This window comes from Sturnus vulgaris, chromosome 3 (genome assembly GCF_052056855.1).
Source record: "Sturnus vulgaris isolate bStuVul1 chromosome 3, bStuVul1.hap1, whole genome shotgun sequence".
Taxonomy (NCBI): domain Eukaryota; kingdom Metazoa; phylum Chordata; class Aves; order Passeriformes; family Sturnidae; genus Sturnus; species Sturnus vulgaris.
The window spans coordinates 66,421,075-66,445,521 of NC_142245.1; the positions used below are offsets into that span (position 1 = coordinate 66,421,075).

At 37.8% G+C, this 24,447-nt stretch overlaps 1 protein-coding gene across 5 annotated transcripts in view; it reads left to right on the forward strand.

Moving 5' to 3' along the window:
- Nucleotides 1-24,447, forward strand: part of CEP85L (centrosomal protein 85L) — a 136,366-nt gene that overhangs the window by 48,094 nt on the left and 63,825 nt on the right. Inside the window, exon 1 of one of the 5 annotated variants that reach the window (XM_088161885.1) lies at nt 15,945-16,050. The exons of the other annotated variants lie outside the window; for them this stretch is intronic. The gene's annotated coding sequence lies outside the window, so the exon portion shown is untranslated. Of the gene's footprint in view, nt 1-15,944; nt 16,051-24,447 lie in introns of those variants that run through there. 5 annotated transcript variants of the gene reach the window in all.

The window sequence follows — 24,447 nt, forward strand, 5'->3', positions numbered from 1 at the left end:
AAGGCTGGATGGGGGGAAACTGTGCTGGAGAGGAGGATAAAATAGAGGGGAAAGGTTGCAACAACAGATAATTCATGAGGTTTGTCTTTGGCAATGCTTGAAGTTACACATTTCCACCCACCTTGTTTGAAAAACTTTTAAGTAGCAGAAAAGACAGTGTTAAAGAAAAAAGGAGGGAAGCCTAATGGTGAAATGAAGATTAATGGAGGAATCATGTGACAGGCCTGAAATTGATTGTGTGAGTATATTTTTAGTGGAAAAGGTTGTTGCCTATGATACCTAGTTGTCTCTCAAGCTGCCCCCTGCACACGTCCACAAAAAGAAAAGAATGTCATTGTCATCTGTGAGACTGTCAGGCCAGACTGGTAATTGCAGACTTGATGTTGGCCATCTGCTATCAGTGTGGTGCTTGGGAAGAAGCTCCTGGGGATTTTTCAGAAGGGGAATTTTCTTCTCAAGTTGGCAGATTATTGCACTTTTTAGCAATGCTCAGATAATGAATTGTGGCCTTGGTATTTCCTTTCTATTATGCCCACTACAGATAAAAAACTTAATTTGAGAATTAGCATTAACATCTCCTTTAATTCTGAAGGTTGCACCTGAGTTTGTTTGTACAGATATATAGTTGCTAATAAATACGCACATGCAGGAAATGGACCTCAGGTGCATTTAAAATATATTTTTACTGGGATTTTTTCATAACATCTTAAATGTTCTTTCAAATTCATCTTCTTATTCATACTAATTTCAGGAGCGTTCATTCTCTTTGAAAATGCAGGGTTTTAAAAAAAAGACAACTACCTCTTGTGTTTGGCTCAAAACTGTGTGATTTGGAGGGGATATGGGTTTTGACAAAGAAAGAAACCCTTAATGTTAAAATGTATTCAGTTGATTGTATATTATGTTGTGCAAAGTGGGAGAATTAGGAAATTAAATAGGCAGGGGAGTTTCACTGTTGAAATTGTATCATGTTAATGTGCACTGTGGGAGCTGAGGACAGAAATTGATAAACCTTAAATGTGGAGATGTTAGTTTGGGTAGATCTGACAGTTTTAATTCAGAGTGCTCTTATTTAAAGATTAAAAGGCATTTTATATCTGTTTATACTACAGTTAATGCGTTTGAGGTTTTTATTTGTTTCCTGTCAGTTTATTTCCTGTTATAGATTTACATGAGCTTTTGCATTCATTTTTAACAACTATTGTGATACCTGTGTATCAGTAGCACTTACAGAAGAAATATGAAGTGTATATTTTAAGTGTTTTTGAAACTGTTTTTATTTAGGTTACCTAATTAGAGAATCAGGGACTTGTCAGAAATTAAATGATCTCTAAACCCCAGCAGAGCTTTTTCCCTTGTGCACATTCTGAGTTTTGCCTTTTGGACAGGAGGGATAAGAACTAGATATTGATGTGGTAGGATACAGGGCCCATGATTCTTGCAGACCAAAACATTTTCCTTCATCAGATTAGCTTGTTGTGCAGCGGAAAGTCCCCACATTTTTCTCCCTTATTGTTACATGCAATTCATGATTTAACACTTCTGGTTGCAAGCTAATAGTGTGAAAATTCATAGAATGTTGCTTTCCTGGAAGAGAGAGATTGGATGCAGAGAATCAGAGTTACTACTTTTTTAGGAGTTGATGTTCTGCCAGTTTAATAAACCCCCTTTACTAACAACCCTCCAGCAACTTCTCTAGAATGCTTACTTGATAGAATAGGAACTTGTTTTAATGTTATGAGACCCAGAGGAATCTGGATCTGTCTGTATATATCTGTCTATAATTTTTAAGGGAATATATTATCTTTTTAAGGAATTAAAAAACCCTAATTAGTTTAATTGAACTGTAGCGTTTCTGTATGTGCCAAGGAACATTGGAAAAGCCAGAATCAAAGTTATTTGGTTTTGCTCTTTCAAGCAATCTTTCATCAACAGGTCCCAAGCATGGTATTCTAATGCCTTTTTTAAAATTTATTCATTAAGGAGAAAAATAAAAATAAATAAATATAATTATTCAATATAGTGAAATGCAGAACTGAATTTCAGGAGGCAAAATTTAATTATGAAGTATCTTGTGAGGATTTTCTTCTGCTGCTGAGGATAATGGGATTGGCAATGCATAGGTTGAACATGTAGATTGTGCTATCAGTTTGGGTATCACAAAAGTGCAATAGCACAAGGATCCTAGATCTTGATTGCTGGCAGTGCTCACCATCTACTGTGTTCTGTGATTTTCGACGATGTTGGTTTTTCAGAGCAGTTCCTGATTTTAATTGAGTTGATGTTAATCTCTATGCCCTTGGATCCTGGCAAGTATTGGCAAATGTTTGGTGAAGCTTGATTATTTGGAGGGTAGAAAATAATCATATTTGAGGCATTTTTCCTTGTTTCCTTCCTCTCTGCTTGCCAAGTCTCACGTTATGAAGCGATGTCCAGCCCTCTGTGAGTCAGTGTTATTGTGTTACTTGGATATTATCTACCCTGACAATCAGAAATGTGCACTGCACTTAAGCCTGTATTAGTCTCTAGTCCTTGTAAGTGGTATTGCCACGGCTTGCTAGAATGAAGTGTCTGTATAGCTGATGGGAATATAAAGATTAATGCTGTTTGGCTGTTTATTTTTGGGGGGTTTTAAGATTTGAAAAAAAATTTAAGGGTTATTTCAGATTCTAGATGCCTATTCCCAGGATTTAATGAAAAGGAAAAAATTATGCTAATAATTTTCCACTAGAATAAAATGGAGAAACTGCTTCAAGTAACGGTGACATACTCCATGTGAACTTGTGTCCTCTGAATTTGAAACTGGCTTGAACTAAACTAAAGGCACTTACATGAATGTTCTGCAGAGAAAAATAGCTTTAACTTCATACTTTGGCTTCTTTTGTGATAGTTTCTCCATAGGAACAAGCTCACACAGTATGCTCAGTTTCCCTCCCAGGAAAAATGCTAGCAGGATTTTTCTCCAGCTAGTGCAAATGTTCTGCACAGTGAACTTGGTGCATTTTGCCTTCAGCTAACATCAGTAGTTGTTTTTCAGAGAAATTACTTCTGTTGTTCTAACTGTAAATAACTCAGTGAAAGTAAGTTCTGCTTACTTAGAATTTAGTGTCATTCTCCTGGTTACTGTGCAAAAAGTTATTTCTGTCATATGATGTATTTTAGAGCTATGTCACTGAGTTGTACCAGAATGTTTAAATGGTGGGATGGAGTAGAGGATCAGAAGGACAAAAGAAACCAAGAAAAAAGCTCCCAAACTTCAGGGTTGAGATAAAGGCAGTTTAATAACGAAAGAAAAGGCAAGTGAACATTGTGATGTAAAAGCACCCCCAGGAGACTGATGCCCAGCCAGTCTCTGAGCACCAAATACTTTGGAAAAAACCTGCCTCTCAGTTTCATTGCTGTGCATGACATTATATAGTATGGAATCTCTTTGGTATTTCAGGTCAGCTGTCCCAGCTGTGTCCTCTCCCAACCTCTTGTGCACCCCTCACTGGGATGGCAGAGGCTGTGGTGATGTGTAAGTGCTTCTCAGCAAGAGCAGAGACAGTGCTACGTTACCAAAACAAGCACACAGGGGCTGCTGTGAAGGAAATTACCTCTCTCCCAGCCAAACTCTGTACAGTTTCTCCCTCTTATTCCGTGTCATTTGCATCATGCTCAGGTGAAGTATCAGGTAGATGTTTTTAATGTCTCGTAGTCTGTATTTTTGGAGTGAGGTGGATCCCTAGCATTCTGATGAGGAAAACAAGGAGCATGATACAATTATCACACCTGTACTTAGGTAAATATCATGACACCTGGGCACGCCGATCATTATGCATCTTTGCTGAGAGATTTCAGGGAGGACTTTTCACTTTTCCTTGCTACTGTAAAGTCAAAGAAGACTCTCTGGCCTGTGTTCAGCAGTTCTGTAGCTCAGGATCTCATGAAGGGGTGCAGGAGTGAGATCAGTTTCAGAAAAGCCACAAAGAGGAACAGTTGTGCCTTAGACTGTTTTTCTGTGAGCACTGGAAACATTCTGTAGCTAGTCAGTATTTAATGTATGTATTCAAGTATCCTTTGCAGCATTATCTGAAGAAACCACAGGACTCATTTTTAGTCCTTTCTACTATAGACAGAATAATGCAATAAGTGACAGACTGTAGGCATTTGGGATGTAGGCCACAGGTTCCCTGTAGCCAGGAAAAACCTGTTGCTGCTGCTTGGAATTCTGCCTGGGGTTTGACAGAGAAAATTGTTTGTATCCCCCATAGAAAAGTTAGTAAATCTCTGTTTTTTAACACTTTTACAAGAATATTCGTTTCTGGAGGGCTTACACTTTGCTCTTAGTTTATATTCAACAGACCTGTTTCTACTATAATGTATGCACAGATTAAACTTCTTTCGTAGTGTAAAGTACAGTTAATGTATTTAATGTCTTCCTTTATTTTAGCCATGATTTCAGTGTGCTGATAATAAGTCATTTCTGTAAGAGTTCCCTTTGAAGTAGAACATAATAGCTTGCTGTTGCAGAAAACCTTTTTCAGTTTTTTTCAACAGGCTTTGCTTGTGTTTCTGTGATAAGTCAGATGGAGTTTTTACATCAGTTTTGGCAGTATAAAAGCAACAGTGAGAAAGAGCAGTGTGCAGAGACCACTTGTGCATGAAGCGTGGTTACTCCATGTCACTTCCTTCATCTTTGACTTTCTTCACATTAGGGGAATTAGGAGTCTGTAAGAGGAAGTGAGAAATACGCAGCAAATGACAAGTCTGATCAGTTAGCCCAGGTTTGGGGTAGAATGAAACAGTTTGAATAGTGGGGACTGGTAATGGAGGGGGCAGGAGGTAAAGCCTCAGGAATGCTTGCCTGTCTGCTCATGGGGCATTAGTTTGCGGTAACCTCACTTGAGTGGTAGTTGTTAACAGCTGCCCTGTTTTTTTTCAGGCACAATTATGTGCAAGTTTGTTGCTTTTGGTATGTTAAATCCCTTCGAGAATTGTGATTGGTTTGTTTTAAAGGCTATTATTATTATTATTATGGTGGAGGTTTTTTTCCATCTAAAATGTTTTTTACCCCATCAAATTTAGAGAGAAAACTGGTATGGGTTTTTCCCAGTACAAAACAGGGTGAAAGAAATTTCTTGGGGTTTTTTTTCTTCCTCTTAGAGGACTGACAGATAAGATTTTGCTATGACAATGACTGTGTTTGTGTGAGTCATGAAAATCAGCATTATAGAAGTGTTGTCAGCTACACAGAGGTCACTTCTTTTCGCCTGGAGCATGTTCTGGTATAGTTGTCCGGTACAATAGGTTAAAAAGATTATGCCCTATTCAGCTTATGTAAGTAAATAGAACTTATGCAACAATAGCTTTGTAGTGAATACTCAAGCTTTGTCTTCAGAAAAAGACTTCTGAGGCATCCTAAGTAGGAAATGTTGGTTGTATACATCTAAACAGCATTTTCTGCGTATGTGTATGTTGTTTTTAAGATGTCTGTTAAGTAGCAAGATCAGGGAAAAAAAACCCAGAAGGCAACTTAGATGTCTATGTAGGAATAAAATTTATTCTGTCCTTAAAGACAGAAAGATGATTGGCAGGAAAAAAGGCAGTGTTCTATTCCCTCTAATGCGAAAAATGTCTCTGACACCACTCCTCTTTGCAGCTTTTTCTGTTTTTCATAATAACAATGAAAACCGGAAAACATACTGGAGTAACCTTTCTAATTTTATGTCAATTTCTTCTTGGTTAGTTTCCAGGATTCCAGTGATGTTCAGGAATTGCACCCTCTTCTGTTCCCTGTTCTCTGTGCTGCTGTTCTTCCTGGCTGTTAATCTTGTAATAGAAAAAGTGGTAACAATGAAATATGTTTGGAAGGAATTAGTTACATTTATGAATGACACAAACATAAATTAGCATCTCCCTCCTTGTTAACTGTTCTTACAGTACAATTTATGCCTTGTTCCTCAGTATGACTTGAATTTTTTTTAAACTCTTATGTCATTGAATAGAAAGTTTTACAAGGATGTTGCTAACAAATTGAATGGATTGCAAAGGTTCCCGTTTTTTTTTGTTTCCCATGAGCTTAGTGTCCCAGAAGAAATGGCTTTCCCATTTTGAGATCACAACATACTGCCTTGGATATTATGGCCCTGAAGAAGGGATGGAAGTGGAAAAAAATTTGCTTTCATCTCATCTCTTAAATAAATGACACACCTGGTCATGAATGCCAGTGTCAAATTCTACCTGGTTGTAGGTTGGCTCCTTGCAACTCAACTGGTATTTGATAATTTAAATGCTACTGCCTACTTCATATGAAAATAGAAACAAATAGTTTAGTTCAGATATTTTTAATGCAAAATTAATAAGGATTTTAGCCTCCTTGAGAAAGAATTTCTGCTGGATATTTTCATGCTTTTGAGTTGTAGAAATGTTGTTTGGAAAAGACTGCGGGAGGTTTCTGAGTCCACCATTATACTCAGAGGAGGATCATCAGCAAAACAGACCAGGTCAGCCCTGACTTTGTCTTTCTGATTCTTGAAAAGCTTCCAAGGTACCTCAGCATCTTTGAATAACCTTTGAATAATCCCAGTGCTATAAGATGTCCTTGTGAAGAATTTTGCCCTGATGTCCAGATAGTTTTTCTGTTGTTAGCTCTTACTTTGTCTGCTACTACCAGGAATAGTGTGTCAAATAAATTTAACTAATTTTACTATCTGACATTTATGTTTTGGGTTTATTTTTGGGGGAGGGGGTGGTGGTGAGAATGCTATTACTGTTGTTTTTTGTTTTTTGGTTTTTTTTCTGGCCAAAACTGTGTACCAGTTCGTATTATCTACTGTTGTTCTTTGCAAGTCTAAAGACTATAGACCAGAGTTTAAATATATGTATATATTTTTGATAACATCTTGCACTGAATGTATCCGTATGTTTGGGCTGCTATTCTTAAGCATACAGGATGATTTTAGTCTTGATGTTGGTCTGTGAATCAGAAGACTGTATTATGTGCATTTTTCTTAAGCTGTATAACTATCATAAACTCTTAGTGGCACATCCTTTTTCATCAGGGATTAGTCTATCCTTGTCAAAGGCTAAAAATATTTTGTATTTTCAAAAATAGAATTGTCTTTCTTGGTTGATTTAGACAATGGCATTTATTGTATGAAGTGGCCAGTGGTTTTCAGTTTTCCTGTTTGTACGTTTTATTCTGTAGGAATACTTAGAGACTCGGGACAGGATTATAGTTTATTGTTCTACCTTACATAAAAATTCTAAAGAAACAGACACTTTTTAACTGGGTGAGAGGTGTTTCTGCAATAAGCTTTTCTTTAGAGAGGTGATATGGTTAAAAGTACTTCTTTCTTTCTCATTGCATCAGCCATCTGCATGCAGTCATACTTTGTTGTTAAGAGTGATAGCAAGGTTTTAATTCTAATTAGCTCAGCTAGAAAATGGAACTAAAAATACGTTCAGAGTACCTAGAAAGGGAATTGGATTCACTAGGGCATCCATAAAGGGGTTGTGGTTCTCCTCATGTATTAGAGAAATCTTCATAGACAAAAGAAGTCTAATTGAAAAAATTTTGGAGACTAATGAGAATTCAAATAAGATGCACAGAATTTTTGTTTTTTACTATTATGCCCTATTTAGGCTAGGAGAAAAATTGCTCATGATAAACAAATCCCATGTGAAGAAAACACACTTCAGAGAGGTCGAAACAAGATCATCTTTGAGGCCCTTTCAGCCCAAGGCATTCTCTGATTCTGTGAAAACAGCACAATTTTTTGCCGTAGTTGCTTGGATATCTGTTTTAGAAAACAGCTTCTGAAAGGTTCTAAGTGAAGTGATTCATGGCTTCTGTAAAACTGGAAGTGTGCTCTCCCTGGGACATGTCTGAAGGGGATCTTGGGTTGCTTTCTCTCCTCAATTCATATCAATGTCCCCCAGTTTGGTATTCCTTTTCAGGTCTTGTTACTGCCCCGTCTCCTCTCTCCTAGTCTCTTCTTCTTCAGGAAGAAGAGGGGGAAAACAAATCTGACTTCAAGCAGCCCACAGGATAGATCTGCTTTCCACATGCAGGCCTTTATATGGAATCTTTCTCACCTTGATCAGGTATTCAGATGATCTTACTACTGACACTGAGGAGACTATGACAGAGGACTTCAGTACAGGAGACCCATATGGGCTAGTTTTATGTACATAACTGCTCCAGTTTGCTCTTCTGTGTTTTCAGCGCCAGTTACAAAAAAAAAAAAAAAAAAAAGAAAAGAAAGTACTAAAAGGTTGTTCTGGCCAAATTCCCGTTTTAAAAACTGTAATTTCTGCTGTTCCAAATGGCTCAATTCTTTTAACACTTGGGTCTTCACTTAAAAAGAACAGTATGTTATGTAAATAAAAGAAGGAACAGTCCATGATTTATACTGGTAATATTTCAGCTTTTAGAATGTCTTTATGAGATGGTGCAGTAGTACTTTCTTCTGTTCCTGCTGATTTTTTTTTTTCTTGTTTTCCTTTGTGAAATGAGGTCTGGGATAGCCACATTGTTTTTCTACATGTTAAGAGTTATATCATTAAGTGATGTAACCCAGACTCTTGCGGGATACAAAGGTGTGGTCTATGTGTAGACATGATGAGTGCATAACAAAAATTGAAGGTGTTGTGTTTACCCATGAGTGGAATTTAATTTTTTATGGAACGTAGCATTTATTTAGTCCTTAATGGCAATTGTAATGGATTATTTTGGAAGGAGGTGAGGAATGTGAAAAATTCAGAATCGCTTAATTATATACTTCTGAAGTTTTGGAATGAAATGGGAATTCAAAAGTAGGTGAGAATATTATGACTGTATATGAATATTTACTTTAGTTAGTTCTGGCAGGTAGCATAGTCTAGTAGAATTAATAAAACGTGTGACTTACAGCCAAAAGTTCATGTTTATGTAGTTCTGGGAGTGCTGTCCTCCCATAAGAGTAGTGTACCCTTAATTTACTGTATAAGTTAAAGAACATTAATTAGACTGATGTTGACATGGGTGGGTGCTGTTCCAGCTGTTGAAAAGTAAGTGTGGGACTTGATGGACCAGGCTATGCTTGGTGGAGTTCTGTGTTTCAGAAGCCTGATATCAGACTGGAAGAAGCATGGATTATATTTTATTTTGTTCTGAAGCTTACTGATTTGTAAGGCTGGTTAAATCAGTTTATTTTTTTACATGTGCTTATATAAACAGATTTCTTAATATGCTTTATATGTGAGTTTGTTTGCATATATTTATATATATATAACAGTTACCATGCTTGTTTTTCCAACATCATTAATCTTTTTGGCCTGTAATAACTAAAGATATAAATGAAAATCTAAAAATAAAGTGCATTACAAAAAGAAAAGGTAATAAAGATATTTGGAAGCTGTTAAGAAGCCGTTCTTGCGTTCAGTGTAATTGTTACTGATACGATTTATTTATTGATACGAGTTATTTCTGCTGCTTCATTATTTCAGTATTGTAATCATGCTAATTTGCCTATAAGTGTTAGCCCAAGATGCAGAAGGGAACTAAGCAGTGTGTGATTATAAAAATACTCTGTGCAAGGTGAAGCATGGTAGTTTTGCTTATCAAAAATCATTTGTGTTGACCTCTCTTCTGAAGCTGAAGTGCATCAATAACCTTGCACCACGTGAGTGGGGATGTGAAGATCTGTGTGTAGCTTCTAAAATTGCTACCCTTTGCAGAGTTTCAGATTTCATCCTGGTAGCTGGGATGTGGGCTGAATGCCATTACAGTTTGCTATGTTAGGGATTTGCTGGTGCTATTGGGTAACCCCGAAGAACACTGTGGATGCCGCAGTGCGCAAAATTACTGTCTTGCATTTCTCTGGGGTGGAAGATGACTTCGGTTATTAACATAATTAGACAGATTGAATTTTAGTATTTTTTTTTAAATTTAAATGCTTTCTGTAAGTTTGCAATTCAGACTTCCTTAGCTAATGGTTATGGAACTTGGTTTTAGAGCCAGAGATCAGGTCTCAAGCCTACAACACCAACTTTTATGATAGACTTTGGTCCCTGCTTGTTCTCATCAAAACATAAGATCTGAAATTGAGTCTACCTTTTGAAAAGAGTTCTATTTCTAATTTCTGGAACGTGTTCTGCTAGTAATACTTTAACTGAGGTGCTTCTTAATAGGATGGAGAGTGGAGAAGAAACAGTTTTATTTTGTTTTCTTTGTGGGGATCAGAGCACTGCTAATGTGCTTGGATGCCATAGTGATAAGTACTATAAATATCCAAACGTGTGAGCCAACAACTGGAAATTTGTAAACACTAAATTCTTTCCATTATCAAAGGCAGCGATTGAAACATTTTCTGCTCTACCACCTCTTGCTCTGTACTTTATTGTGCATATCACAGAAAACAAAAAGGACATAAAAACTCTATTTTCCAACATTCCTGGGGAGCAAAGAGAAGTGATCACTAAACCCTTTGAATGAAATTGTAATTCAGATTGTTTGTGTTCAAGCTTATTAGTTATCTATAATCAGTGAACCACTCCTCTGTTCAAATAAAGTCTTAAACTGAGTAGCAGTATACATAGTAGCACTTAAAATAACTGCAGTTTTTATGTCATGTGATATGCTGTGTGTAAGCATGATGGACTATGTTCAGGAGTGCTGGAGATTCCATGGGTACTCAGGAAGGTGTATTGGCAGTGAACCAGCATCCCATTCAGGTGCTAGGTAAACCCTGCTGTTGGGACTCGAGATGCCAGATTGATTTCTAAAATTATGCCAATCAAATCTCAAAAGCCACCAAGGAAGGACTTCTTAGTGTGTGTGTGTGTGTGTAGTATCTTTTTTGTTTTGAATGCTTTAGCATGTTTTATCTTAAATGACTACAGAAATAATCTCAAATACACAAGTTGTATTTGTCTTAGAGTTCTGCTATCTACAGTAGATCAAGTCTTTTAATCTGGGACTGCTGATAAAATTTGTAGCAAGTGTGTTTTATTCCAGGGAGGATGAATTCAACGGACCAAATGGTGCCTGATGTATGTACAATTTGGCAAAGGAGCTTCTGGTCTTTCAGGATGCTTTTTTGTTAAAGTATTTTTTCGTAATTAATTAGTTATATTTTCTTGCTTTTATGATTTAGTTGGATTTATTGCTTTCATTAATTAATGTGCTAATCAAAATTTTCTAAGTCATTGCAATGTCAGGGCACTAAACTCTTTTGGCATAGAAAGTGTGGGGGAAAAACAACTTTAGAAATGGATTGAAAGAATGGGGAAGCTCTAAACTGCTGTTAATTTTTAAAAAATTTATTTTAGAAATTATCTGCAAAGCTAAATATCTTCATTAGGAGAGACTGTGATAAAAGACTCTACTGGTCATTATGCATTTCTCTCCTGATTCGGTATCAGTATTTAAGCTTTGATTATAGTTAAAATCAGATCTTACAGCTAGTCTTGTCAAAGGGCACAAGTAACCTTTAATTTTCAGGATATTTCTAAACAAATATGACATACAGGTTCATTTTAATAGTATAGAACTGACTGACAGACTACTAGCAGTGAAAACATACTCTTAAGAATTAATGTATGCATGAAGTTTGGGGCTTTTTTTTTTTCCTCCAGCCTTTAAAATTATTCTTCATGGCTTCTATGTTCATGGACATATAAGGAAGTTATAGTTCCCTTCTGGAGTGGAGGCTTGTTTTTTACAGTACAGAAATCCTCCAAAGAGTGAGAGATTTGGTTCTAAATACACTCACAGAATTAACACTCCTAATTTCACCTGTTTAACATTCATATTTGCTCAGACTATCAACTGCCCTTCAAAAAACACCTAAAATTAAGTCCTCAGGATGTGTGAAGGTTGGGGGTCCTGGAAGAAGAATTGTTTATGGGCAGTACAGAACTGTGAATCCCTCTCCTTTGTGTTCTGCTGTAGGTAAATTCTGTATTAGAATTGGAACAACTCTCTGTCACTGGTAGGCTTAGTACCATGACTCCACTGGTGTGCCTGAAAAGTAGAATGTTAAAAGCTGGAGTCAAAGCAGTGAAAGCCAGATGGTGCACAAAAGCAACGGGTTTTCCACATCTGTTTATTGTATTGTAATCAGTTTCGTGGGATGGAATCCAGAAACTTCCACATCTTCTTGTTGCCATTGTTGTTTTCAGAAATGTTTCTGTTAGTAATAGGAATCTTGCTGTAGGAAAATGCTGAGAATTTCAACATTTCAGGTAGGTCTTGCACTCCTTTCCCCTAACTTTATTACTACTATGTTTTGTTTGACTTTGTGAAATTTAAAAAGGTAACCAGGATAACTAATACTGCTCAGTGTAAAGAGCAGTGGGAGAAAGCAGGTAAAGTTTACTAAGTAACATTAGTCTAGTTGTTGTAAGAGTTTGTCTCCTGTTCTTCATTTGGAAAATACAGATAATGATGCTTAATTTTTGAAGTATAAAAAGTGACTTCTTATGTAGGATATAGAGCTGTGCTAAAATCCAATTTAAAGTTAATCCTCTGTGACCTGAGCTGGCTTCCAGATGGTGACCTACATGTGGAGTAGGCTGTTAATTTGTTATCAAAGCCCTGATATGTCTAAGAAACTTTAAGGGAAGGTGAGATTAGTCTATGGTAAATGAAGGGTAGAGTAGGAAAGCTAGGAATATAAAAGTTAGAAAATAGAGTGCTGAAGCTATTTCTGCAACATTATATTTTACTTCTTTCTGTATTTAATTTACAAGGTTTTACTTACTTTTTTTTTCTTTTTTTCTTTCTTTTTTTTCCCCAATTTCTTTTAAAAGTATTGTGGTTTCCCCCAAATATTAGTAAGTAATTAAGTAGATTGCTAGGTCTGCAACAGACCTACTACAGTTAAATATTAGCTACTATTAACATATTACCATCTCTTTTACCATTTGAGAATCAGCATCTGAAAGGGAGAGAGACTTCCCCAGTGAGTTAAGTTGTTCTTGGGGCAACCGTTGAATTTTTGGGGTTGCTGGGGATGGTTTCTGGCCCTTGGAAGGGATTACTGCTTGATATAGACATTCCCAAAGTGTCTTAAGTAAATTGCTTGTGGCCCATGAAGTGCTTCCAAGAGGTGTGCAGCAGTGGCAGTGCTGCAGCAAGGCAGGCTGGCTGTGCTTGGTGACCTGGGCTGACCTTGGTCTGCAGCAGGAGGAAGGAGTCAGACAGGGACAGCCTTGCTATGGAGCAGTGACAGCCAGCAGTGTCCTCCTGCCTCACTGGACCCATGGCAGCCTCCATGCTGTGGCTGCTCACAGCACCTGCTTCTGCCTGTAAAAGGATTTCTTTTTACAGCTGAGTAATGTACATGTGTTCCAATTGTACAGAAGTCTGTGTGATACATGGAAGAGTTACCAATTAAAGGGCTGTCAGATATGAGAACAGGCTGCCCAGGGAAGTGGTTGAGTCACCATCCCTGGAGGTTTTCAAAGTATAACATGTAGATATGGCACTTGGGGTCATGGTTTTAGTGTGGGACTTGGTAGTGCTAGGTTAATGGTTGGACTCAGGGATATTGAAAGTCTTTTCCAACCTAAATGATTGTTCAGTGATTATAGGTTTGGGCTGGGGCTCCTAAAGTGAGAATACAGAGGTAAGCTACGAGGATGACTACTGTGCAAAGCTCAGATGAGTGGAGGAAATGAAGCTGAAGTATGAGATTGGGAGAAAAAATGAAGGTGTGTTCTGTCTTCCCCACTTGTGTGGTCTGGCATAAAACTGAAGGGTGCTGGTCCTGTTGGAGCTATTCCTGGTGGGCTGTGAACCAAGAGATCTACTGCTCTGTGTTGAGCAGAACAGGTACCAGATGAATCTAAATATTTTAATATTTAATTATTTTTTAATTATTTCAATACAAAGACAGTCTTAGTAGAAACAGGGATTAAACTTTCATTGGATAATTATCTCAAAAACATAAACAGAAACTCCAGTCTCCTTCAAAATGGGATTTAACCTTCTAAAGTTACTTGACATTGAATTGAGGGCTCTGTTTCTACCTGTAGTTATAAAGAATGTGACATATTGATACATACCTTGGTCAACCACAGAGTTTTATCTCTGGATAAAACTCCACAGAGTATTACTCTCTGGAATGATAGTGCTCTCTGGGAGCCCTCAGGTTTTGCTCTGTTTCCTTGTGTTAGAGGGTATCTCTTAACTCTCCTCATGTGAGTTTGTCTTCATGTGCACATCCTTTGCCCTTCATGTCTTAGGTAATGTAGTTTTCCTGCTGAAAGGTATCAGCCTAGCTAATCTGAGAATGTTGTTGTAGGACATGGCATCAGAGATAAATTAGAGAGTTGGGATAATATAACTAAGTTGCCTGTAGAGACTGAGAACGCACAACGTGCATCTGTCTTTGGTAGGTATGCAGCTGGTACTGGGCGTTCTCTTACAGAGAACAAAAATACCTAGAATTATCCTGCTCTGGAGGGCAGGAGTGAATTCTGTTCTGATGGGCTAAGTTACTCTAGTTTTTTTGAGTCATCCCTAGCTGGAGATGAAAAGATAATGTCAGCAAGAGGGGGTATCTGATGGCTGTTGAAGTAGAAGATGCTTGTGGCATGGTATCTTGCAGATTCAGAAAGGAAAGAGAACAGATATATTGTGGCATCCATAGTATTCTTTCCCCTTTAGCCATTACTTTTAAAGAAGGTCCTAGGGGGATATTTGATTTCTTCATGTCTTCACTGTTAATTGCTTGTTGTTGGAAAATGGAATTGGAAGCTGTAGATGGCCTTCATAAAAGGGCAAATGCAAGTTAAGATCTAGACTTCTAAAAAATGAGACAACTAATCACAAAAGAAACTCCCTGTGGCAGTATAGGTTTTCACTGAAGCTTCTGTTTCAGTGAAATCAAGTTGCATGTTTACGTGACTTCTGTTCTGGAATATTGCTTTATCCTCTTATCTGGGGGGAGGGTGAAAATAAAACCTGTTAATCTAAAAATTGTTCTACTTCGTTATATAACTGTTTCTTAAAAATAGCTCTTAGATGGCTGGAGAAGATAGATGCTGTGGGACACAAATGCTCTTTCGCTTGGTTTGTGCTCTTTTGCATGGAACATCCACATTGCATGCATAATATTTTTTACTATTTTGTGGTGGCCAGCTGCATATAATTCACATGTACTCACACTGTGGTCTGTGAACATCCCGTAGCATAGCTCTCTCTCAGGTGCTATACGTGTATGGCAGCAAAATAGCACCGAAGCTGAAGCTGAGTGTAGAGGGGCACATCAAGAGAGGGTGGGATGTTTCTTTGTGTGTGCATCACTTACTGCTGGGAAAGTTTAATTTTTTGAAAATGGTTGTTCAGAACATCCTTTATTCTGTATTTCTAGAAATCGCTATTAATTTGGCTGTGGGTTTGTGATATCGTTAGTTGAAGAGGCAAAGTCCATAAGTGAAAAGTTTTATTGTACTCTGGTAATGCAGAGTTGAATAAAAAAGTTCATTCTTTTAAGACATATTTCTATCTTAACATCTCAATTTTCTCATCTAAATAGATTTTTATACAAGTTAGGTTATCCTTTCTCCTTACAGCTTAATTCAGCAGATGGCCATTGCAAACTTGGACCAATAGCAGTCATAAATAACTTGTTTTCAGTGACTGATATGGAGTAAAAATTTGCTCTTGGGCTCACCTGCTGTTTGCTTTAGACTATTTGCTCAGATAAAATCTGTGAAATATTATCTGCTTCAGTTAAATATCCCATGATATTGTATTTGTCACGTGTTCTTTTAATCAATCTGTACTTTCAGATTTCTCTAACATAGGCATCTGGAATAATTGAGTAGAGTAGGGAAAACAAGAATAGAATCTTGCAGTTGACTTTGCTGTAATGTATTTTTCTCTGCTGAATAATTTTTTCCTGTAAAACAGATTTTGCCTGCTGCTTTTTGAAATGTGTGCCTGTTCATCAGAACTGCTGTTGTTGCACAAGAGTGATCCCTGACTTCATTTTGGAGTGGCAGCATCTCACCTCTATACACTGCTACTTTCCTTTACAGTCCCCTGTTATATCATCTTCTGAATCTGGGTTTCATGTGAGTGAGCTAAATTGACCTAGATCTGGCTCAAGAGTAGAAGTTACTAAATTTTTTTGAAGACACTTCTCTTTTGGAGTTGTGGATTCCCCATCTGAGTATTATTAGCCTAGATATTGCTGGGTAAATTGGCACTTCACAGAAATATTAATAGGCAGTACTCTTTTTTTTGTGTGTGTCCTGAAATATCAGTTATGCTAGATCCCTTGGGCAGGACAGATATGCTTGGTGTGTATCTGGTATGTTGGGGGCTTAGGGGTTTTCTTTTTACTCTCTGCATATATATACCTAATGAGTATTAAGTCCTCAGGTTTAATGTACCACTCACATGCACTTGCTTTTTTCTGTTTGTTTGTGGAGTTTTTATTTATCTTCACCCATCAAAAACTGTTGCCCTGCCTTGGTACAGTCTCCCTGAAGTCACCTTTTGCAAAATACAGACTGCTGTTAGAAGTTTGTGTTAAGCTTCGTTTGTTGAAACACATGTAAAATTTTATTATTTGAGTCTTCAAATTGGTTCTGCCAAACAGCTGGTTTAAAGAAGTTTATTTTAAAGTAGAATGTGGATCATTTTACCCAGTACTTTCTTGCACAAAAAAATCCAAACCCCCAAAACAGCTATATAAGTCAGTGGAATGTGTTTTAACTTTTAATGAGGAGTGTTTTGGATGACAGGACATTCTACCAAATGTATTTTAACGTGTTAGTACTGAGAACTTTGACCTCAAGTCTGACTGCAATGGCACATGGGAGAAAACTAACACTTTCTACAGAGCTTGTCTCCTGTGTAGTGTTTTTTTAACTGATCATGTATGATCAAAAAAGAAATGTATGATTTCTGTGTGCTTCATTTTGGTACTGATTTTGGTTGGATCACCCCTGTGCAATTCTTTGGGAAGCTGCTCAGATTGCCTCTTTTAATCTAAATTAAGCGATGGAATTAAGAACTTTGGCTCTTGAAATGGGATGTGGAATGCAGAGATTGATTTGGAGCTCTAAGGCGAGACCATGTGAAGGTGTGGCCCACTGTGTTAGTTGTGTGTTCTTGCTCCTAGAATCTTAAGAACTTTGCTAAGGAGGTTGCCAGGTCTGCTATCTCAGAAGGTGTGGTGGGAACCCGATGTTAAGGTACAGGGATGACCCCTCAAGCATGGGAAAACACTTTAAATAAATGAAAGCTGGTGAGTGTTGGCTGTGCCCTAATGAGACTTGATCAAAGAGCAGATCTGTGAAAGAGAATTTCAGTAACAGAAATACTACAACTTAATACAAGGCAGTAGCTCCTATAAGGCAAGTTCCTTGTCAGTACTTTGTTCTAGGGAAAATACTGTGTTTTCAGGCAAATCTAAGTCAAGCAAGGCAACCTTTTACATGGTAAGCTGAAAACAGGGTATGAATAATGGGAAAATAGGGAAATAAAAATTATTTTCTTTGAGTAAATATTTTTTAGTGAGGAGGTATAATTTTCTATTGTTCAGTGACAGTTTCTGTGTTAAGCTTTAATAAATTTAAGAACATACTTGTTTCTCACTCCCCCTTTGTTTTTAATTGAGAGTGTTGTCCTCATTACTTACTCTGAGTATGATTGTTGCTCCCCTATCACCTCTCTGTCAAACAAGGAAGATGATGCGTTTGCCTGAAGGGCACGGAAAAGAATGAGAAGTCACAAATGGGGGAAAAGTAAATTCATTAACTGTAGAGGAAGGGGATAAGGAAGATGGATACCAAATGGCCAGGTCTTAATGAATTAGATGGGATATGTTAGGCAAGTTTCTGTTCAAGTATGTTCATAGGTACATAGCATTCCCTTTGTTTGTAAGGATATCTAAGAAGCTGTTTACCATTTGCTGGAACTCAGTGTTACCTCTACACTTCTTTCCTTGGAGAGGAAGGATGTGGAATAGTGTGGATGCCGTCCAGGTACTCAGTGAGTGGCAGCTTTTACTCTTTCCAGCATAGCTTTCTGCTCTACTTACTAAAAATCCTTTTAACTTGCCTTGTAGTATTTTTTTATATCTGTACATTGTAGGAGGCCTGTGATGCTGCCCTACCATATATTCCTTCTTCCATCTCTCTACAATAACACTGCTCAGGGATTGTAGTTTCACCAGTATTTCACCTGAAACAAAGTCCAAAAAGCAGCCAAATTGCTTCAGTTTTTGAAAATCCTATCTCAACTGCAACCTTCTAAGTTCACATTCATATTATTCAGTGTTGTACTGTTCAAATTCTTTGTGAATTATATAGCTTTTAAATTCCTTCACCTTTTAAAACAAGCGAGTTTTTAGTTACAACTTGCATTCCTGTGGTATGCAATACAGTAGATTACAGAAAATCCCATACAATTAATGTGAAACAAAGCAGAACTGACTTGCAGTTTGCAACCCACATCTTATGTAAAAGAATTCTGATTGATACTGGCAGTACAGTGATGGTGATGTGGAAGGCAGTGAACTTCCTTCTTTTTTCCAATTGACATTAATTGGACTTGCTTCTAAACACCACATGACTGTCTTTACTTTGAAGGCATAGATGTGATACAACCATCTCAGTTTACTGGCAGTAAGTATTTTAGCATTTAATATTATTTTAAATTAGCTTTAATCAGTACTGCATTTTTCCTCTAGTAAGTTTTTTGTCAGTTATTATTTTAAATTAGTTCCTTGCTGTTCAAACACAGAGCTTTATAAAAACTATGTTTAGGAATTCTTTCTCATACAAAACTTGCTAATTGTCTGAACAGTTCCTTTCTTTGTGTGCAGTGCTTCCTTTTTTGCCTCAGCTTTCTGTGATGCATGTTCTTTTTTATTCTTTGGAAGAGAGTTATTTGCAGAGATTCCTTCCTTCATTCACCTCATATTTTGACACGGTAAACTTGAAGTAATATGACAAAGGCTTGTAAAAAGAATGATGAAGAATTCTAGACAGTACGAAAAAAACCCCCAACAAACCAACCAAGCCCAAACCATTCCTGTGAGTGCTGCTGCACCCTGGAAAGGCATGTTTTTGCTTCCAGAGGATGAGGAGTCAGTCTGCTTAGGATTTTTAACTAGAACTGGCCTCCTGCCTGACCACTTTGAAATGTCTCATTTAGCTCATCTGATTATCTCTGCTGCATTAAGGCCTGTGCAGTTTGTGAGTAGCTAAGCAGGGAGGAACACACATGTAGCATCAATGCTGCTGTCGTGGCACAGCATCCCATTGACTTTCGACCGAGTCCCAGGAGAGTTAGACCCTTCTGTTGTTGAAAACAGCTGTTTCAGAGATTTATGGGAAGCACCCACATGCTTCCATGGTAGGTGGAAGTCTCATGACTCCTTCAGTCCTGTGCTGGATGCTGGAATTGTTTGTGGCATGTTGCTGGGGTCCATGCAGTTAAGAGCTACAGAACAGTTCAGAGGAACTGACGTCCTATAATGAATATCAGAGCTTTTGTTCACTAAACTGCAGCCAGATTCAAGACCTTCAATTTGTATAATGGAGGCTTGACTTCCCCTGTTTATCTTTTGCTCAGTTAATAAGAATAGTTCAGTTTATTTTCCTGCATTGGGGTAAACTATGTCAGTGTTTTGGGGGGTGGGTGGGAAGGGAGGACAGGAAGAGAAGGTCAGCTGTTTTTAATACTGCTGTTTTTCTCCATGATCAGGGCATTCTAATTATACCCTGGATAAAATATCAAATTTCAAAGTCCTTCACACAAGGAAGGTTCACCACTTTTCAGTGGCATTAGATACACATGCATGCCATAAACACATGTATCAAATGCATTTTGATTTTGATTAATGTTGGGTAACTATATTAGCTGATTACTCTGCTATTGTTTGATAATATCTTATCTGGAACAGTGAAGAATTTGTCCCATGCAGAGATGTATCTTATATGGGAGTTCTCATAGCACTGGTTTCATTTTGCAGCTTAAGAAGTTGTTTAGGGTTACAGTGAACCTTTTCTGAATCGTTTGTTTTGACTGACTGTTGGGTGACACATAAGAGTTTTAAGTAATTGCATGAGGGTGGTGTCTGGCCTAAGAAATTACTTCAGAGGTTTTCTTACAGTAATTTAAAAAGCATAGCACAGGAAAATGTAAATGAGTAGATGTGAATTAACTTTATATTGAAGTATACTTCTACCTCTCTTTCAGAAGAAAGTGCATGTTGTGCTTTCTTTTGTTATTAGTTTTTTATTAAGACCAAAATTTATTCTGTTACATTATTTTCTATGCCAGATAAGCAGTAATTAAATATTTCAGAAGTGTAACACAAGATGGTAAGAAAGCCATATGAAATGTTCCTCATTTTTTTTATTCCATCTGCTGCTGTTATACGGTAGAAATCTTGTAATGTGATTTTAAAATAGCGTGCTTTCAATTCTCTTATTTATGTGGCTCTGTAAGTACCGAATCAGGTGTTAAAATGTCATGCCTATTAGAAAAGTGCTCCAGGAAGTTTTGTGGTGGGCCCCAAAAAAGTTATTAGGATAATTGAAAAGAAAAAAAAGTCATATAATCTTATTTCTGCTGAAAGGAAAACCGGTAGCATCTAGCTACTTTTTTACCCTTCTGTCTCTTTTGGCTTTCATTAAAGAGCAAACTTTTAAGCTTTGAAAGACTCTGGAGACACACAAGCCATGTTTGAGAGTGTTTGTAATCTTCAAATAAATACCAGATCAGTGAAGTAAACCCCAAGTAATCCCAAGGAGAGAGCGCTTTCAGTTCTGAACTGGCGTTTGCTTACCCCCACCTATATGGAAGGGAAAAACCTGCTGCTTGGATAAAGAAATATTTGGCAGGATTTGGCCAGATGGAGCTTATTCCTGTGTTTATAGAAGAAGTAACGTCTCTTTAAGTTTCATGATGTTTTCTGTATTCTCTTCTATTTTCAATGAAATCTACTAATTTCCTGCTTTTTGTGTTGCGAGATGTTTCTTAAGGCAAACTGGATCTTTTTCCAGCTAAGCCTGCAGGCAAGGCAGACTTGAGCAATATGCTCTAAGAAAAAGTGTGAATTTTCTCATATGTTTCAGTGAGTGTTAATGGGAAGATTAATTGGGACAACTTGAAGCCAAAATTACTGTTTGTCTTTGAGACAAATTATTGGAGACATCCATCAGCTGTACTTGGATATAAGTGGCATTCCAAGTTCAAATCTGCTTGAAGTTTAGAACTGGAAGTGAGGAAAATAAGTTTAAATCTTAATTCAAAATTAATTAATTTTTAAATGAATTAAATTTAGAAGGAAAAATAAAAATTGACCACATATTAATAAGTCTGTAATCTAATAAATGAAAGAAATAATGTATTTCTAATTATTACTGGTTTTAATTTTAGTTTGAAAACCACGTATGGGTAACATTAAGTCAGTATTTTAGACAGAAAATGCTATATTAAATACTATCATATATTTTTTACTATTTTAAGTTTTATAGATACATATATACAGGATTTCTTTTACCTTTCTCTTGCAGATGTAACATTTCTACTCCTAGAAAGCTGCATAGCCTAAAACATAGGTCAGTTCTTTTTGAATCCTAACATACTCTTATTTTCTTTGGACACAAAAAAGCCTGGGACTGCTGCCTTTGCTGGACTGACTTTGTGCCGTGTCAGATTCAGCTTGTAGGTAAGGCTCAGTACACAGGTTAGTTTTCTTTAATGTTACAAAGACAGCAGCCTCAAGCTAAGGAGTTCTCTGTGGAGGAGGAGATGCATTTCTTTCTTCTCTGCATTTCCCTCTCTACTTTCCCTGAAAGTCTCTTCCTGCTCTTCTGCTGTATGTTGTCCTAAAGCAGGACTCCAACCTGCCCTTTTTATCTCATGATACATCTGTTTGAGACTCTAGCTCCATCAGGCCATGTACCTCTCTTGCTTTCTTGTCGCTGCTTTGACATCCTCAGACACGTGGCTGTGTGTCTTTATTTCCATTGCAGGGCAGGACTGGAAGCAGCCCCTGCTATGCAGCATAGCCTGATGTACCCAGTTGGTAGTGGCTTTTGATGCAAGTGTTGGATGTGCCATGAGAGAAGACAGGAGGCAGAGCTGAAAGAAGCTGATACTGTACCTGGCACAGGCAAAAAGGTTACATGTTGTGGGCTTATCACAATTTGGAAATGAGTAGTGTTGCTATGTCACCATTTCCAGTGTTGCAATATCTGTGAGCATTGATGTGTTTGGTAAGAAGACTGTGATTCCTTCTGCTTGGAAGGGGTTGTGTGGCCTTCTTCCTCTTTAACGTGTCCTACCTCTTGAGCAATATCAAGACAGAACAGCCAATAAAAATGTTTCTCTCTGCAGTATAGGATTTTAAGGAAGAAGTGCATCGAGGAAGGAGGATCTTCCATCTTACATGCAAAAAATGTTACCCCCACATAAATTAGCAATATGGTTAATCAGATAACAAGCTGGTAGTATTCTACTTTCAATTTAACTTTATCATAGAATCAGAGAATATCCTCAGTTGGAAGGATCATCAAAGTCCCATTCCTAGCCCTGCACAGGACAGTCCCTGTGTGTTCTCTGGCCACCATCAGCACCCTATGAATAGCTCTTGGACTGTTGGTCCACTTCAACCAGCTCTGACAGTTTTGCCAAGTCTTAGAGCAGTGTTCTGTAACTACTATGAAAGTAGAGGCAAGAAACTGTGTGGCAAGAGCTAATGCACTGAAACGGGAGGGTACATGGTAGGGCAGGGACTCACTGGGGGCAGGAAGGCTTCAGCAAGATTTCCTGCCTTTCTGGGAGTACTGGCATTAACTATGTAATAAATAGGGAACTGTTTATACTTTGGGCCCTAATACATTTTTCTCATGAAGAGTGTGACTATAGGACTATATTATTTTGTGTTGGGCTGCAAGTGCAAAAAGTGAGGAAGTCTGATCCCAAAGAGGGAGGAATATTCAAGTTGCAGATAGGGATATTTTTATTTCAATATGTGGAAAAAGAAGTGCTACCATTTTTGAAAGTTGTTGCACCATTGGAAGCTCTCTTCCTGTCTGTGGTATGATATATTGAATCAAATATATGCTTTTAAAGTGTGCTTAATTAATAAATAATGTGTCCTGGCTTTCACCAAATCACAGTAACCTAGTGTAGCCATCAAACTGGTTATGCCAGTTGTAGAGCTTTTTTTTTTTTTACTTTTAAATTTTCCCAGTATGAATTCATGTAGTAGCTGACAAATCTCAGCAAAAGAGGTTCTCTCTAAGTTTGGATAAAAGAAATAAGAAGAATGTATCTGTTTTGCTTTTTGGTAAAAGTGACACAAAAATAATCTTTTAATTAGAGCAATGTCATGCTGTCTATCTGCCATGAACCTGACTTGGTGGGAGCTGATCCTCTAATGAGGGAATTAGATGTTTATTTCTGGTAGCCCACAGCCTGTGAAATACTGAGCACGTGTTTCTAGGTGTGTGAGAGCTCTCAGCCAGTTCCCAGAACTTCTCCTTTTCCTCTCTCCTCTTTGCTCTGCTGTTCCCTCCTGAATATCACCTTTCTGATTGCTCTGTTCTTGATATTTTGACTTGGGAAAGATTTTTTAAATGGATAGACACAGTTTCTCTGTGGTGTTGTATTTGGATCTGTAAATACACTGCCACTTGCTCACTCTTCCCGTCCCCACCCCTGGTGGGATGGGGGAGAGAATTGAAAGTGTAAAAGTGAAAAACTTCATGAGTTGAGATAAAAACAGTGTGATAATTGAAAATAAGAAAAATATTGTAAGTAACAGAAATAAGAACCAAGAAAGGCTGCAAATGAAAACAGTTGGTCGCGACCAGCTGACTGCTGCCTGAGCAGCAGTCCCCCAAACCAGCCTTCCCTCCCCTAGTTTTATTGCTGAGCATGGTGCTGTAGGATACAGAATATCCATTTGGTCAGCTGGGGTCAGCTCTTCCAGCTGTGTCCCCTCCCAGACCCTTTTGCACCACCAGCCTCCTCACTGGTGGGGTGAGCAGCAGAAAAGATCTTGACCATGTATAAGGACTGCATAGCAGGGACTAAAATATCCCTAAATCACCAACACAGTCTCCAGAAGAAATCCAAAACATAGCCCCATACCAGGTACTGTGGAGGAAATTAACTCTTTCCCAGCCAAACACAGCACAGGAAGCACACTTGGAAATTGGTACGATCCAGAATGGATTAAGAACTCTGTCCAAGTGACCATTATTAAACTGGCTTGTCTACAGCACTGCCATTTTACAAAGTGCATTTATTGAATTGTTTTTGCCTTTGAAAAACGAGAAGGGGGGGTGATGGAAGAGGAACCAGTCTTGGGGCTCTTGAATACCTCTACTGTTTGTGGTATAGAAGCTCCTTAGTGTTATGTGGCATGGGGGAGAAATCCATCCTGCCACCTTAAAGCTGGGAATGGTTCTTTGGCTCACAGGCTGACAGTTCTCTCT